Raw genomic sequence first — 13,674 nt, 5'->3', positions numbered from 1 at the left:
AGTCATAGTATGATTATATCGACTCACATAGGGATATAACAATCCATAAGTTTGCGGGATTTTATTTTTAAAACCTAAACGAGTTTTATGTCGATTTAAAATCACCTTTTTATCTCTATGAGTACAGATATTACTGTACACTTTTGGTTTTGGTAGTTACGACTACACATCATTTGAAACCGCATTTATACTTTTAAGTATGGTCAATACTTGTTATTACTCGGTCCTCTAATTTAGGACTACATATATATAATGTATTAACAAACATGAGAACGAACAGAAATTTCGTTTAATTCAAAAGTGTCCATGTCCATTTAAATACATAACATTTTCTACTAATAAGAAGGGTTACTTATACATTTTGGTCTTCAGTCATAAGACGACATTACACAGGTTTTAAAGAAAATATCGGATTTTCTGGATACATACTCTAACGCTTTTTCGAGGAAAACGATTTACTTTTCTAACGAAATCTCTTATGAACTCACCAACCTTTGTGTTGACACTTTTCAAAACTACTTGTATTCTCAGGAATTCAGTGAAAACAGGAAATCAACAACGTTTTGAGGATGGGACGATAAATCGTCAAACAGTTCATTTCGTATTATAATGTAACTGATGTGAATCATGTAAACATGTGCTTCGATGTAACATTTTCAATTATATTTGTGTTGGTTGTATTTACTTTGAGCACTATTATACTCATTGTTGTGATACTCTACATGAAGTCCTCCACCCTCGGACGTTTCCGCCATCCTTGGTTTGGGGGTGCGACACCAAGCATATCTTTTGGACTGAAAAGAAAATTCACAACATTTTAAGTACCTTTTGTCCACATTATTCACATAATTAATCAAAAATACCTAAGAATATATGCTAAATAATTAACTAATTATGCACATATCAAAATACCCCACACTTGACTTTTGCTTGCCCCCAAGCAAAACTAAATTTTAAACATATTAGAATCACATATAATAACTCCAATCCAACCCAGCCATTATGCCAAGACCGCAACGCATGCATTTGTGTCTAGAATTCCTAAAAACCCCCCATACTTCAAATACTCACAATCCTCATAAACATTCGCCCACTCACCCCGAACTATGCTCATTTTATGCAACCCTCTGAATCCATCCTCAGAAAATCTCTTTATCCTCAAGGTATTTTTAATTGAGCAACCCAAGCATACATATTCTAGAATTACAACTTTTGAATACCACTATGGAGCTCTTTGAATTCTTCACTTTCTTGATATTTGATCTTTGATATCTTTGAATTCACCACCTTGTCTTGATTGATTTTTGGTATCTTTAACTTTTTGGATTTCTTGGAATTTTGATCTTTAGGTCTTTACTTCATTTGCTCCAAAATTCTTATAACTTTTTCTAGTAATTCTTTTCTTTTTTTTTCATGTATTTCTCAATTTTTTTTCACTCAAATTCCTACATGCTTAAGCAGGGGCGCTCAATCTCAACCTTTATTGGCTAATGATAAAAACTTTCCTGGATACATTTCAGGTTTAGGCTGCTAAACATATTGCATCCCTCAAGCTGAGCAAGGTCGTGTTTTTGTCTCATGATTTCACTGAAATAAGGAAGCCACAAATGCACTAGAACGTATATAGGCTCAACTAAACATTTGGGTTTTCATGCAATTATTAACACAATTCTAACATGGAATCCTAATTTTTTTACCAAAATTTTCTAAATTAAGACCTAAGCATTTTTGATTAATTATGTGAAATCCAAAAAGTTGAAGATACCAAAAATCAATCAAGACAAGGTGGTGAATTCAAAGATATCAAAGATCAAATATCAAGAAAGTGAAGAATTCAAAGAGCTCCATAGTGGTATCGAAAAGGTACTTAAAATGTTGTGAATTTTGTTTTCAGTCCAAAAGATATGCTTGGAAGTAAAAGGGAGAAAAGGGAAGCAATTGAAGATCAAAGAGTGGAAAAGGTGATCTACTCGGCGAGTAGGTCGACCCTACTCGGCGAGTACACGAGGATGTTCCAGAAGATAAATACGACTGCTGATTCAAGACGGATAAGTATGCAACAATTTAGCCTAAATTTTTTTAAAAAATTAGCCTAAATTAAGATTCTAAGTGTTCTAAGATGTGACTAACCCCCTACCCCACACTTATTTTATGCAATGCCCTCATTGCATATTATACCAACTAAAAATGCAAATAAAGAGAAAGTTGGAACAAACTCCCCTGGGGTAGCAGTCGCTAGGTTGACACTCTCCTCTTCAGCTCCTTCTTCTACTGAATTTAGCCATGGGAACAGCTCATCCATGGCACGGGTGTCATACGTCTCGTGTGGTTGATAGCTTGAAAACTCCAAGGAACTGGGTTGTTGGAAAATCCTCAGTAGTAATTCATAAAGAGTGTATGAATGTTGCAGTAAAAATAGCCAGAGTAATTCAGAAACTCCTCATGCAGCAGGCTACTCGGCGAGTAGGCTCGAAGAATCGGCGAGTAGAACTCGATGGCGATGCATTTCGTGTAAAAGCATATGTACTCGCCGAGTAGTGTTAGTGCACTCGGTGAGTAGGGCGTATATTCCAGATCTCTTTTAACTGCTGTATCTCTTGTCTTTGGTGTTGAAATGGAAATATAAATGTACTCTCACTCGAATTTCCTAAGCAGCAACACTCCATAAGACTCTTGACTCGTACGGACTCAATCCTAGGAACAAGACTCCATAATCACTCAAAAAGTCTCTCATTCCTCTCTTGACCCTTCCTAATTAGCATGCTTCCTATCTTCAATACCTGAAAAGAAAACTAACAGTGACACTAATATTTCAACCACCATAACAAAATCCAAAATGTCAACAATTGTCTTAGAACAAAACATCATAAATAAAAAAAAACAAAGCAAAGTCTTCAATCTTCCTCTTCCATTCCAGCTCCTCCTGCTCCACTTCCTCCCTCTCCATCCCTTCTTCGCATCCTCTCGTCCCAATCCATGATATAAGGGTAGCCGGGTCTAGGTCTCGGGGCAATGTGCATTTGTTGGAAAAGATACTCGAAGGATTGATTAGTGTAGTTAACCCCTCGCCCAATATCATCCAAGTAGTGTTGATACTCTACTTGGTTCCAACCATCATTATCCTCCACCGGAATAACTGGTGGTTCTTCCCGCACCCGTTCGCTCCTTGGCCGAACCCGCCTTCCCGGCTCCTCGGGGACCGCCGGCTCATCTTCATTCAGAATAGTAAAGGAATCACCAAAATTTTCAACTATCCGCGCCCTCCTATAAAGTGCAGTGTTGAACGGAGGAGGGTGGATAATCGTTAGTGCTTGAGCTTGTGGCAAATCCAAGATCCCAAATGATTTGGCAAGTCGGGTAATGAACATGCCCCCATTTATCTTCGAATTTATCTTCTTTTTGACCGCCCCCTCACAAGAAATTTGGCAATGCAGTAAGGAAGGTTGCAGAAAACATCTGGAGTGATGATACTCCACAAGTAGAAGATGTCAAGGATGGGAACTTTGTCCCCATCCTTCCGCATGTTGATCGTGCTTGCTACGAACCGGTGAATGAGTCGGTGGATCGGAGAACGGATGTGACCTTCTTGTGCAGTGGAAGGTATGTAGACTCGGTTAGCAATTGTACTCCACCATGTAGATGCCACCACCTCCTCGGGAAGTTCTTTGTAGGTATTTTCCAAGAAGGCTTCAAAATAATCCGTCATCGCCATGTCTTGGTCATAAATACCCAACCGCCAAGAGAAGTCGACCATGCTGCATTGTCGCAGCTCCCCACCCAAAGAGAACAAGATCGTGTTAGGATTGTAAAACTCACTACCACCTCGGAATGAGATGGTAGCAAAGAATTCCCAACACAACTCCGCGTATACCGACTCTTGGATTTTGAACAACTGCAACCAACCATCACAAGTGATGTTGGCATAGCCCAAATTACAATCTTTCACCAAGTATGGGGTGAGTTCTTCTTCCAAGCCAACATTGCCCATCCATCCCCAATCCACTGCATTTGGAAGGTGGATTTCTTTCTGTCGAAGTGCTTCCAATCTGTTTAGAGCTCGTGTTTTGGATGATTTGGAGGTGATTTGTTGAAAAGCTAACCATGGCATATCACCATGGCTTCCCCCACGTGAAGATTGGCCTCTTCTTGCCATGCTACCTGCATACACATATCAAGAACACAACAACAGACAACACCCAGTAATTAAAACAAGAAAATATATGATCTGACTGTGACCTACTCGCCGAGTACACGAACCTACTCGGCGAGTAGTATGAACTCCTTGAGATCGGATCTGTGTAATCTATGCAATATTCCAAATTGTTCATAGGTTTTTGTTGTAATTACTTATCAACCATAGATCTTGAAGAAATTACGCCTAACAACATCTAATTCATGACTAAATCAAAACCCTAGAATTTGAGAAAAACTCCCCAAATCCGAAATCACATCAAATCTGGGCAGATCTGTGATAAAAATTGAACCTTTCATGAAATTAAAGGGTAAAGATGTTACTTTGTTGCTTGAATGAAGAGAAACAAGTAGAAAATTGGAGAGATCTTGAAAAGTGCTTAGAGAGGTGGCTGAGAGAAAGTGCTCGGCGAGTAATGGGATGAAATGGTGAATAATAACGTTTTTTACAGGCTTTATTTTACTGGGTTTGAACCGGCTACTCGCCGAGTAGAATGGGTCTACTCGCCGAGTAGACGCGCGCATTATCAATGTTTGGTTGCAATCGGGCACTTACTCGCCGAGTATAATCGATATACTCGCCGAGTAGATGTCACAGGTTGAAAAAAATTGTATTTTGGAAAAATTTAATGTATCAAGCCATTTGTTTAGCCCATCCACCCCACACTCTAAGCATAGCTTGTCCTCAAGCATTTAGAGACAATAAATAAATGAAGAAGAATGAAAAAAAAACAAAATGAAAAATAAAGAAAAGGAAAGAAAATGCAAACTTGAAACTCGGGTTGCCTCCCGAGAAGCGCTTCTTTTGATGGAGTCATTAGCTGGACTCCGTCCCGTCTACGTATTTGCAATCCCGCACAGTAGCAACTCCTCCAATCCTTCATTCCGGGGGACACCTTCTTCATATTTCTTTACTCTATGACGATTGACTTTGAATGGTGTGCCGTCTCTTGAGATCAACTCTATAGCCCCGTGTGGAAACACCGTCTTGACCAAAAAGGGACCATCCCACCTTGATTTGAGTTTGCCTGAGAAAAGTTTTAATCGAGAATTAAAAGGCAATACTTTTTGGCCTTCATGAATGTCTTTACTCTTGATTCTTTTATCATGCCATCTCTTGGTCTTTTCTTTATAGAGCCACGAACTAGAATAAGCATCATTTCTGAGTTCTTCAAGGGCATTCATTTGCATCAACTGGTTGGTCTTCAATTCTTCTATATCGAAGTTGCACCTCTTTAAAGCCCAATATGCCTTATGCTCGATCTCGACCTGTAAATGGCATTGCTTTCCATAAACTAACCTATATGGTGTAGTACCAATAGGTGTTTTGAAAGCGGTACGAAATGCCCATAGCGCGTCATCCAATTTATCCGACCATTCCTTGCGGTTGCTTCCCACCGATTTCTCTAAAACACGCTTCAAGGCTCGATTAGTCACTTCAATTTGTCCACTAGTTTGTGGGTGGTATGACGTGGAGAACTTATGGGTAACCCCATATTTCTTGAGCACCTTTTCCAATTGATCATTGGCAAAATGTGTGCCTCGGTCACTGATTAGGGCCTTCGGAACACCAAACCGTGAGAATAGTTTCTTCTAGAATCGTACCACTACCCGTCCGTCATTTGTTGGTAAAGCCTGCGCCTCCGCCCATTTTGAGACATAATCGACCGCCACTAGTATGTACTTGTTTCCTTTGGATGTGGGAAAAGGTCCCATGAAGTCAATGCCCCATACGTCGAACACCTCACACACTTGGATTCTATGTTGTGGCATTTCATTTCGAGATGAAATGTTTCCCACCCTTTGACAAGCATCACATTCTTTGACATATTGGGCTGCATCTTTAAAGATTGTAGGCCAATAGAACCCAATGTCAAAGATCTTCTTTGCAGTATAGTGTGCTCCATGATGTCCTCCCGTGGGCCCGCTATGGCAATGTTCTAATATTCTTTAGCTTTCCTTCCCGAACACACATCTTCTTATAATTCCATCCGCACAGCTTCGGAAGAGGTATGGATCGTCCCAAAACTAATATTTGATCTCCGCAAAGAATTTCTTCTTTTGTTGACTACTATAATCCTTCGGGATGTAATTTGTAGCTAAATAGTTAGCTATGTCTGCGAACCATGGCTCCTCTCCCACGGACACCATAATGTATTCATCCGGAAAGTCGTCTCCATCCTTATCTTCTTGCAATTGCGGGTTCTCGAGCCTAGATAAATGACCGGCCGCTACATTCTCCATTCCTTTCTTGTCTCGTATCTCTATATCGAATTCTTGAAGAAGCAGCACCCATCATATCAGTCTTGGCTTAGCATCATGTTTGGAAAACAAATACTTGATAGCCGAGTGGTCAGTAAAAACAGTGGTTTTAGATAAAACCAAGTAAGGGCGAAATTTGTCAAAAGCATAAACCACAGCTAACAATTCTTTTTCAGTAGTAGTGTAATTCTCTTGGGCGGGGTTTAAGGTCTTACTAGCATAATAGATGGGTTGAAAGTGCTTATCAACCCTTTGACCAAGGACCGCTCCTAATGCATAGTCACTAGCATCACACATGATCTCAAAGGGTAAGTTCCAATTTGGTGCAATAATGATCTGGGGCATTAGTTAATTTTTCCTTTAGAAATTCAAATGCCTCTAAACACTCTTTAGTAAAATTAAAGGGTGCATCTTTAAGTAATAGTTGTGTTAGAGGTTTCGTGATTTTGGAAAAATCCTTTATAAAACGCCGGTAAAAACCTGCGTGTCCCAAAAAACTCCTAATGCCCTTCACATTAGTTGGTGGGGGTAATTTGGCAATGGTGTCTATCTTTGCCCGATCCACCTCAATTCCCTTTTTAGAGGCTTTGTGTCCCAAAACTATACCCTCCTTGACCATGAAGTGACATTTTTCCCAATTTAGGACCAAGTCGGTTTTCTCACACCTAGCAAGCATTGAGTCAAGATTTGTGAGACAGTCATGGAAAGAAGATCCGAATACAGAAAAGTCATCCATAAAGACCTCCATGAACTTTTCCACCATATCATGGAATATGGTGGTCATACACCTTTGAAATGTCGCAGGTGCATTGCATAGTCCAAAAGGCATGCGTCTATAGGCGAAAGTCCCACTTGGGCATGTGAATGTGGTCTTTTCTTGGTCCATTGGGTCTATGGGTATTTGAAAATACCCTGAAAACCCATCTAGAAAGCAGTAATAGCTATGGCCCAATAATCTCTCTAACATTTGATCTATGAAAGGAAGGGGGGAAATGGTCTTTACGAGTGGCATCGTTTAGCTTTCGATAGTCGATGCACACTTGCCAACCGGTTACCATTCGCGTCGGGATTAACTCGTTCTTTTCGTTGGTGATGACCGTCATTCCTCCTTTCTTGGGCACCACTTGGACCGGACTCACCCATTGATGCGTGTATGGGCTTGATTTAGTGAGTAGGGTAGTGTTTAGGTAAATTAAGAGAGAATAGCAACCACAAATGATATGTGAATGGAAAGAAATAGATAGATTAGTATAGTAACAACTCAAGACCTATTAAGTTGTATACCGATGAAAACAATCCAAGACCTATTGGATTGAGTTCGTATCAAGTCAAGAACACGTCCCAACAAGATAATTTGAGAATTATAACAATAATTCAAAGTGAAAATAATGGTTCTTTGATTAAAATTCGTGCATTACTTTTTCCATGCATAATTTGGCTTTATATGAAGCCTTTATTACAAATTTGGTGGTTACAAGCCAACCAACCAATTATTCATTAAAACTAGTAAATAGAAATTAAGGTAACTCTTGAAAGAACACAAAAAAACGTCCATGAGACTTGTGAATGAAAAAAAACGGCTATGCTTGCTTAAGGAGCCATAAGAAGCATTAAGGAGTCATCATAAGCATTAAAGTGTAACCCTAATCCACCAAAGAGTGTCAAAAACGGCTAGGAGGCTTTATGAAGCAAATAGTAACGTTTTTAGCACTTATGAAGCCTTAAAAATGTTGCCCTAGTCTTCATGCAACCTTAATTCAATTTGTGGGTTACCATGCACAACCCAACCATTGAGCCCAAACCACCTTCTAGCCCACTAGTAATCACTAATCCATCATATTTTGGGCTTTCATGATCCATGCATGGATCATCCCCTCCCCCTTTGAAAGGAATTGACCTCAATTCATCAAGTCCATCATCATCAAGATAAGGTGAAAGATCTCCCACATTAAAGGTAGCATGCACTCCATGGTCTCCTCCTAAATCTACCTTGTAAGCATTATCATTGACACGCGACACCACTTTATAAGGACATTCGGCTCTTGGCATTAACTTGTTTTTCCTTTTGTTAGGAAAACGTTCTTTCCTCATATGCACCCACACCAAGTCACCATCTTGAAAGACACGTGGTTTCCTATGCTTGTTTGACTGCTGTTTGTACAACTCATTCACAGCTTCAATCTTCTCACGAACTTGTTGGTGTAGTTTCATCATGGCCTTCAACTTGTCATTAGCATCCTTGTGAACCAATTCATCCTTTGGCAATGGAATCAAATCCAAAGGCATGTAAGGATTCACACCATACACCACCTCAAAAGGAGAGTGACCTGTAGCATAAGTAGGAGAACGATTATAGGCAAATTCAACATGTGCAAGTTTGATGTCCCAATCTTTTTGAGTTTTGCTAACCAACCCTCTCAACAAAGCACCCAAAGTTCTATTAGTAACCTCCGTTTGCCCATCCGTTTGTGGATGATGGGATGTACTAAAAAGTAACTTAGTACCCACTTTCCTCCATAAAGTGTTCCAAAAGTAACTTAGAAATTTGGAATCCCTATCAGAAACAATTGTTTTAGGAATACCATGCAAACGAACCACCTCTTTAAAATACAAATCAGCCACATTAGATGCATCATTGGTTTTATGACATGGCACAAAGTGAGCCATTTTTGAAAACCTATCCACCACCACCATAATGGAATCCTTCCCCCTTTGAGTTCTAGGCAAAGCCATAATGAAATCCATGGACACATCTTCCCAAGGATGAATAGGAACCGGCAAAGGAGTGTAAACACCATGCTTGAAAGTTGTTTTCGCCATATGACATGTAACACACTTGCCCACTATGTTGGTTACATCCCCCAACATCTTCGGCCAAAAGAAATGTTCTTTAAGCACCTGCAAAGTTTTGGTAATGCCAAAATGACCAGCCAAACCACCGCCATGAGCTTCACGAATCAACAACTCCCGTATTGCATGTTTTGGGACACAAAGGCGATTGCCTTTGAATAGAAAGCCATCTTGAATCACAAATTCACCATTAGGACCACCTGCACATTTCAAAAACATATCTCCAAAGTCCCTATCATATTGATAATGGTCCTTTAGAGTTTGAAATCCCAAGAAACGAACATCCAAAGTCACCAATAATGAGTAACGCCTCGAGAGTGCATCAACCACCACATTGCTTTTGCCATCCTTGTATTTGCATGAAAAATGAAAGGATTGCAAGAACCCCACCCACTTTGCATGTCTTGTGCTCAACTTTTGTTACCCATTGATGTACTTCAAGGATTCATGATCAGAATGCAAAATAAAATGATTTGCATGCAAATAATGACTCCAATGATCTAAAGCACGAACAATAGCATAAAACTCCTTATCATAAGTGCAATAATTTAAACGAGCACCACCCAACTTTTAAGAAAAATAAGCAATAGGACGTTTGGATTGGATCAAAACATCCCCAATACCAACTCCACTTGCATCACACTCCACTTCAAATGGTTGAGAAAAATCTGGAAGAGCTAAAATAGGAGCATCACACAATAATGCCTTGAGTTTCTCAAATGCCTTTTGAGCTTCTTCTCCCCATGCAAAGACTCCTTTCTTCAAACAACCTGTCATGGGACTTGCAATGGTGCTAAAATCACGAACAAATCTTCTATAGAAAGAAGCAAGACCATGAAATGATCTAACTTCAGAAATGTTAGTAGGAATAGGACATGACTTGATTGCTTCAATTTTGTATGGGTCTACGGACACGCCATTTTTTGAAACCACAAAACCCAAAAATGCCACTTCTTCCACTAAAAACGAACATTTTTCTTGCTTTCCATAGAGTTTTTGAGCTCTAAGCGTCTCGAAAACCTGTTTTAAGTGCACCAAATGATCCTCCAAGCTCTTGCTATATACCAAGATATCATCAACGTACACAACCACAAACCTGCCCAAAAAAGATTTTAGCACTTCATTCATTAGTCGCATGAAAGTGATAGGTGTGTTAGTTAGACCGAAAGGCATCACGGTCCATTCATACAAGCCATGTTTAGTTTTAAAGGCTGTTTTCCATTCATCCCCTTCACGCATACGAATTTGATGGTAACCAGTTCTCAAATCAATTTTTGAGAACACAATAGAACCATGCAACTCGTCCAACAAATCATCAACTCTAGGAATAGGAAATCGGTATTTTATGGTGATGTTATTAACAGCCCTACTATCAACACACATCCTCCAAGAACCATCTTTTTTTGGAACCAAGAAAACTGGAACAACACAAGGACTTAGGCTTTCACGAACATAACCCATTTTCATGAGTTCATCAATTTGTTTTTGCAACTCTTTTGTCACCTCCGGATTACATCTATAGGCAGCTTTATTAGGCAAAGGAGCACCCGAAATAAGGTCAATTTGGTGTTCGATACCGCGGATTGGAGGCTAACCTGGTGGTAATTCGCTTGGAAACACATCTTGAAACTCCAAAAGCAAATCAACAATAGTGTTTTCTCCATGCACCATCTTCTCCACCTTTGCATGCTCTTTGGCCACAAGCATGTAAATAACATCACCTTTGTCAAGAACTTGCTCCACCTCCCTTTCACTAGCAAACATAGAAAGATTAGGTTTTTTTACTTGTTTAGAAATCATGGACCTTATGGCCGTTGGGGACATGGGTTTTAACACAATTTTTTTATTATTGTGTTTCAACTCATATTCATTGCTCCTCCCTTTATGTAACACGTCCCTATCAAATTGCCAAGGACGCTCCAACAAAATATGACATGCATCCATAGGAATAACATCACACAACACTTCATCTTCATAAGACCCCATAGTTAGACCAACTCTAACCTGTTTTGTCACCTTTATTTTGCTTCCATCATCCAACCAATGAAGAACATATGGTTTTGGGTGGTTTGTAGTAGACAAACCCAATTTGGTCACCATTTCATTAGAAGCAACATTAGTACAACTTCCACCATCAATAATCAAACTACACCACTTGTCTTTAACCAAACATTTGGTGTGAACCAATTGCTCTCGTTGATCCACATCAGCCATGGTTTGAACCCCTTGAGTTTTAAGGGTTCTAAGCACCAAAACTGTAGCATACACTGGTGCTTCATACTCTACCTCCTCCTCTTCTTCCTCTTCTTATTGTGTATCATAAAAAAATACTCGCCAACCTCTCTTCTTCCTCCAACTCTTCACGACATTCAATGGCCTCCCTTAAAGTCACCACCCTTTTGTTTGGACAAGCATTTTGGTAATGACCAAAACCTTGACACTTGAAACATCTAATTTTTGCCAAACCAGTTTCTTTGGTACCACTAGTAAGTTTAGGAGCAACGGGAACACTACTAGAACCAGAAGGAGTAGAAACAGAATTTTGTCTATTGCTAGACTCGGGCTTGGACCACGACTTTGACTTGGGACTTTCGAGACTTGAACTTGAACTCCCACCATAACGTGCTTTGGCTTGCCCCTCTAACTTCAAACACAAACCACAAAGAGTTCCAAAATCAGCATAAGGATATAACTCCACAACATTGGCAATGTTGTAGTTCAACCCTTTTAGAAAACTAGTCATTTTTTGTTCTTCAATTTCTTCAATATCCCCCATCAAGGACAACTTCTCAAATTCATCAATGTATTCTCCAACACTCATTTTTCCTTGCCTCAAATCAGCAATCTTCTTGTAAGTGGCCATTCTATGAGTAGAAGGAACATATCTCTTTCTTAGCTTTCGTTTTAGAGAAAGCCAAGAACAAATTTTTTCTTTGCCTTCACGGGTTCTCTTGGCCTTAAGCCCTTCAAACCACAATGAAGCACCACCACTTAGCTTGAGAATGGCATACTTGCAGCTTTTTTCGTCATCCACTTCTTTGTACTCAAACATTCTTTCAATCTTCTTTTCCCACTCCAAGTAGCGTTCAGGATCAGTTCCACCAACAAAGTCAAGCAATTTAGACACCTTGAATTCTTCCACAACCCTATGTTCGCCACGGCGGGGTTGCCTTCGATTTCCACCTTCTTGGATGTTTCTTAATGCTTCTCAAAGATTTTGTAGGAACTCTTGATCATCAAAATCCATTCTGCGCTCTGATACCACTTATGATGCGTGTATGGGCTTGATTTAGTGAGTAGGGTAGTGTTTAGGTAAATTAAGAGAGAATAGCAACCACAAATGATATGTGAATGGAAAGAAATAGATAGATTAGTATAGTAACAACTAAAGACCTATTAAGTTGTATACCGATGATAACAATCCAAGACCTATTGGATTGAGTTCATATCAAGTCAAGAACACGTCCCAACAAGATAATTTAAGAATTATAACAATAATTCAAACTGAAAATAATGGTTCTTTGATTAAAATTCGTGCATTACTTTTTCCATGCATAATTTGGCTTTATATGAAGCCTTTATTACAAATTTGGTGGTTACAAGCCAACCAACCAATTATTCATTAAAACTAGTAAATAGAAATTAAGGTAACTCTTGAAAGAACACAAAAAAAACGTCCATGAGATTTGTGAATGAAAACAAAAACGGCTATGCTTGCTTAAGGAGCCATAAGAAGCATTAAGGAGTCATCATAAGCATTAAAGTGTAACCCTAATCCACCAAAGAGTGTAAAAAACGGCTAGGAGGCTTTATGAAGCAAATAGTAACGTTTTTAGCACTTATGAAGCCTTAAAAATGTTGCCCTAGTCTTCATGCAACCTTAATTCAATTTGTGGGTTACCATGCACAACCCAACCATTGAGCCTAAACCACCTTCTAGCCCACTAGTAATCACTAATCCATCACATTTTGGGCTTTCATGATCCATGCATGGATCACCCATGGACTATCGGAAATGGAGTAGATGATTCCTGCATCTAAGAGTTTGACCACCTCCTTCTTGACGACTTCTTGCATGTTCGGGTTCAATCTTCTTTGGTGTTGCACCACCAGCCTTGCTCCTTCTTCTAGATTGATTTTGTGAGAGCAGTAGGATGGGCTTATTCCCTTGATGTCGGAGATGCTCCATGCGATGGCTCGTTTCCGTTTCTTCAGCACGTGTACAAGTTCCTCCTTTTCCTTCTTTGATAGATCCGAGGCTATGATTACTGGCTTCTGATTTCCTTCTTCTAGAAAGGCATACTCCAGATGGTCGGGTAACGTTTTAAGCTTTGTTTGGTTGTTCTTAGTGACGGACTCGCCGAGTGCAGG

At 39.6% G+C, this 13,674-nt stretch overlaps 1 pseudogene; it reads right to left on the bottom strand.

The window, feature by feature from the left end:
- Window positions 1-2,894: 2,894 nt before the first annotated feature.
- LOC145016725 (uncharacterized) lies at window positions 2,895-12,355 on the bottom strand (annotated as a pseudogene).
- Between the last annotated feature and the right edge of the window lie 1,319 nt (window positions 12,356-13,674).

Source organism: Lactuca saligna, chromosome 9 (genome assembly GCF_052625555.1).
Source record: "Lactuca saligna cultivar CGN05327 chromosome 9, ASM5262555v1, whole genome shotgun sequence".
NCBI lineage: Eukaryota > Viridiplantae > Streptophyta > Magnoliopsida > Asterales > Asteraceae > Lactuca > Lactuca saligna.
Note: the sequence above shows the minus strand (reverse complement) of the source record. Positions and strands in the feature narration are given on the sequence as shown.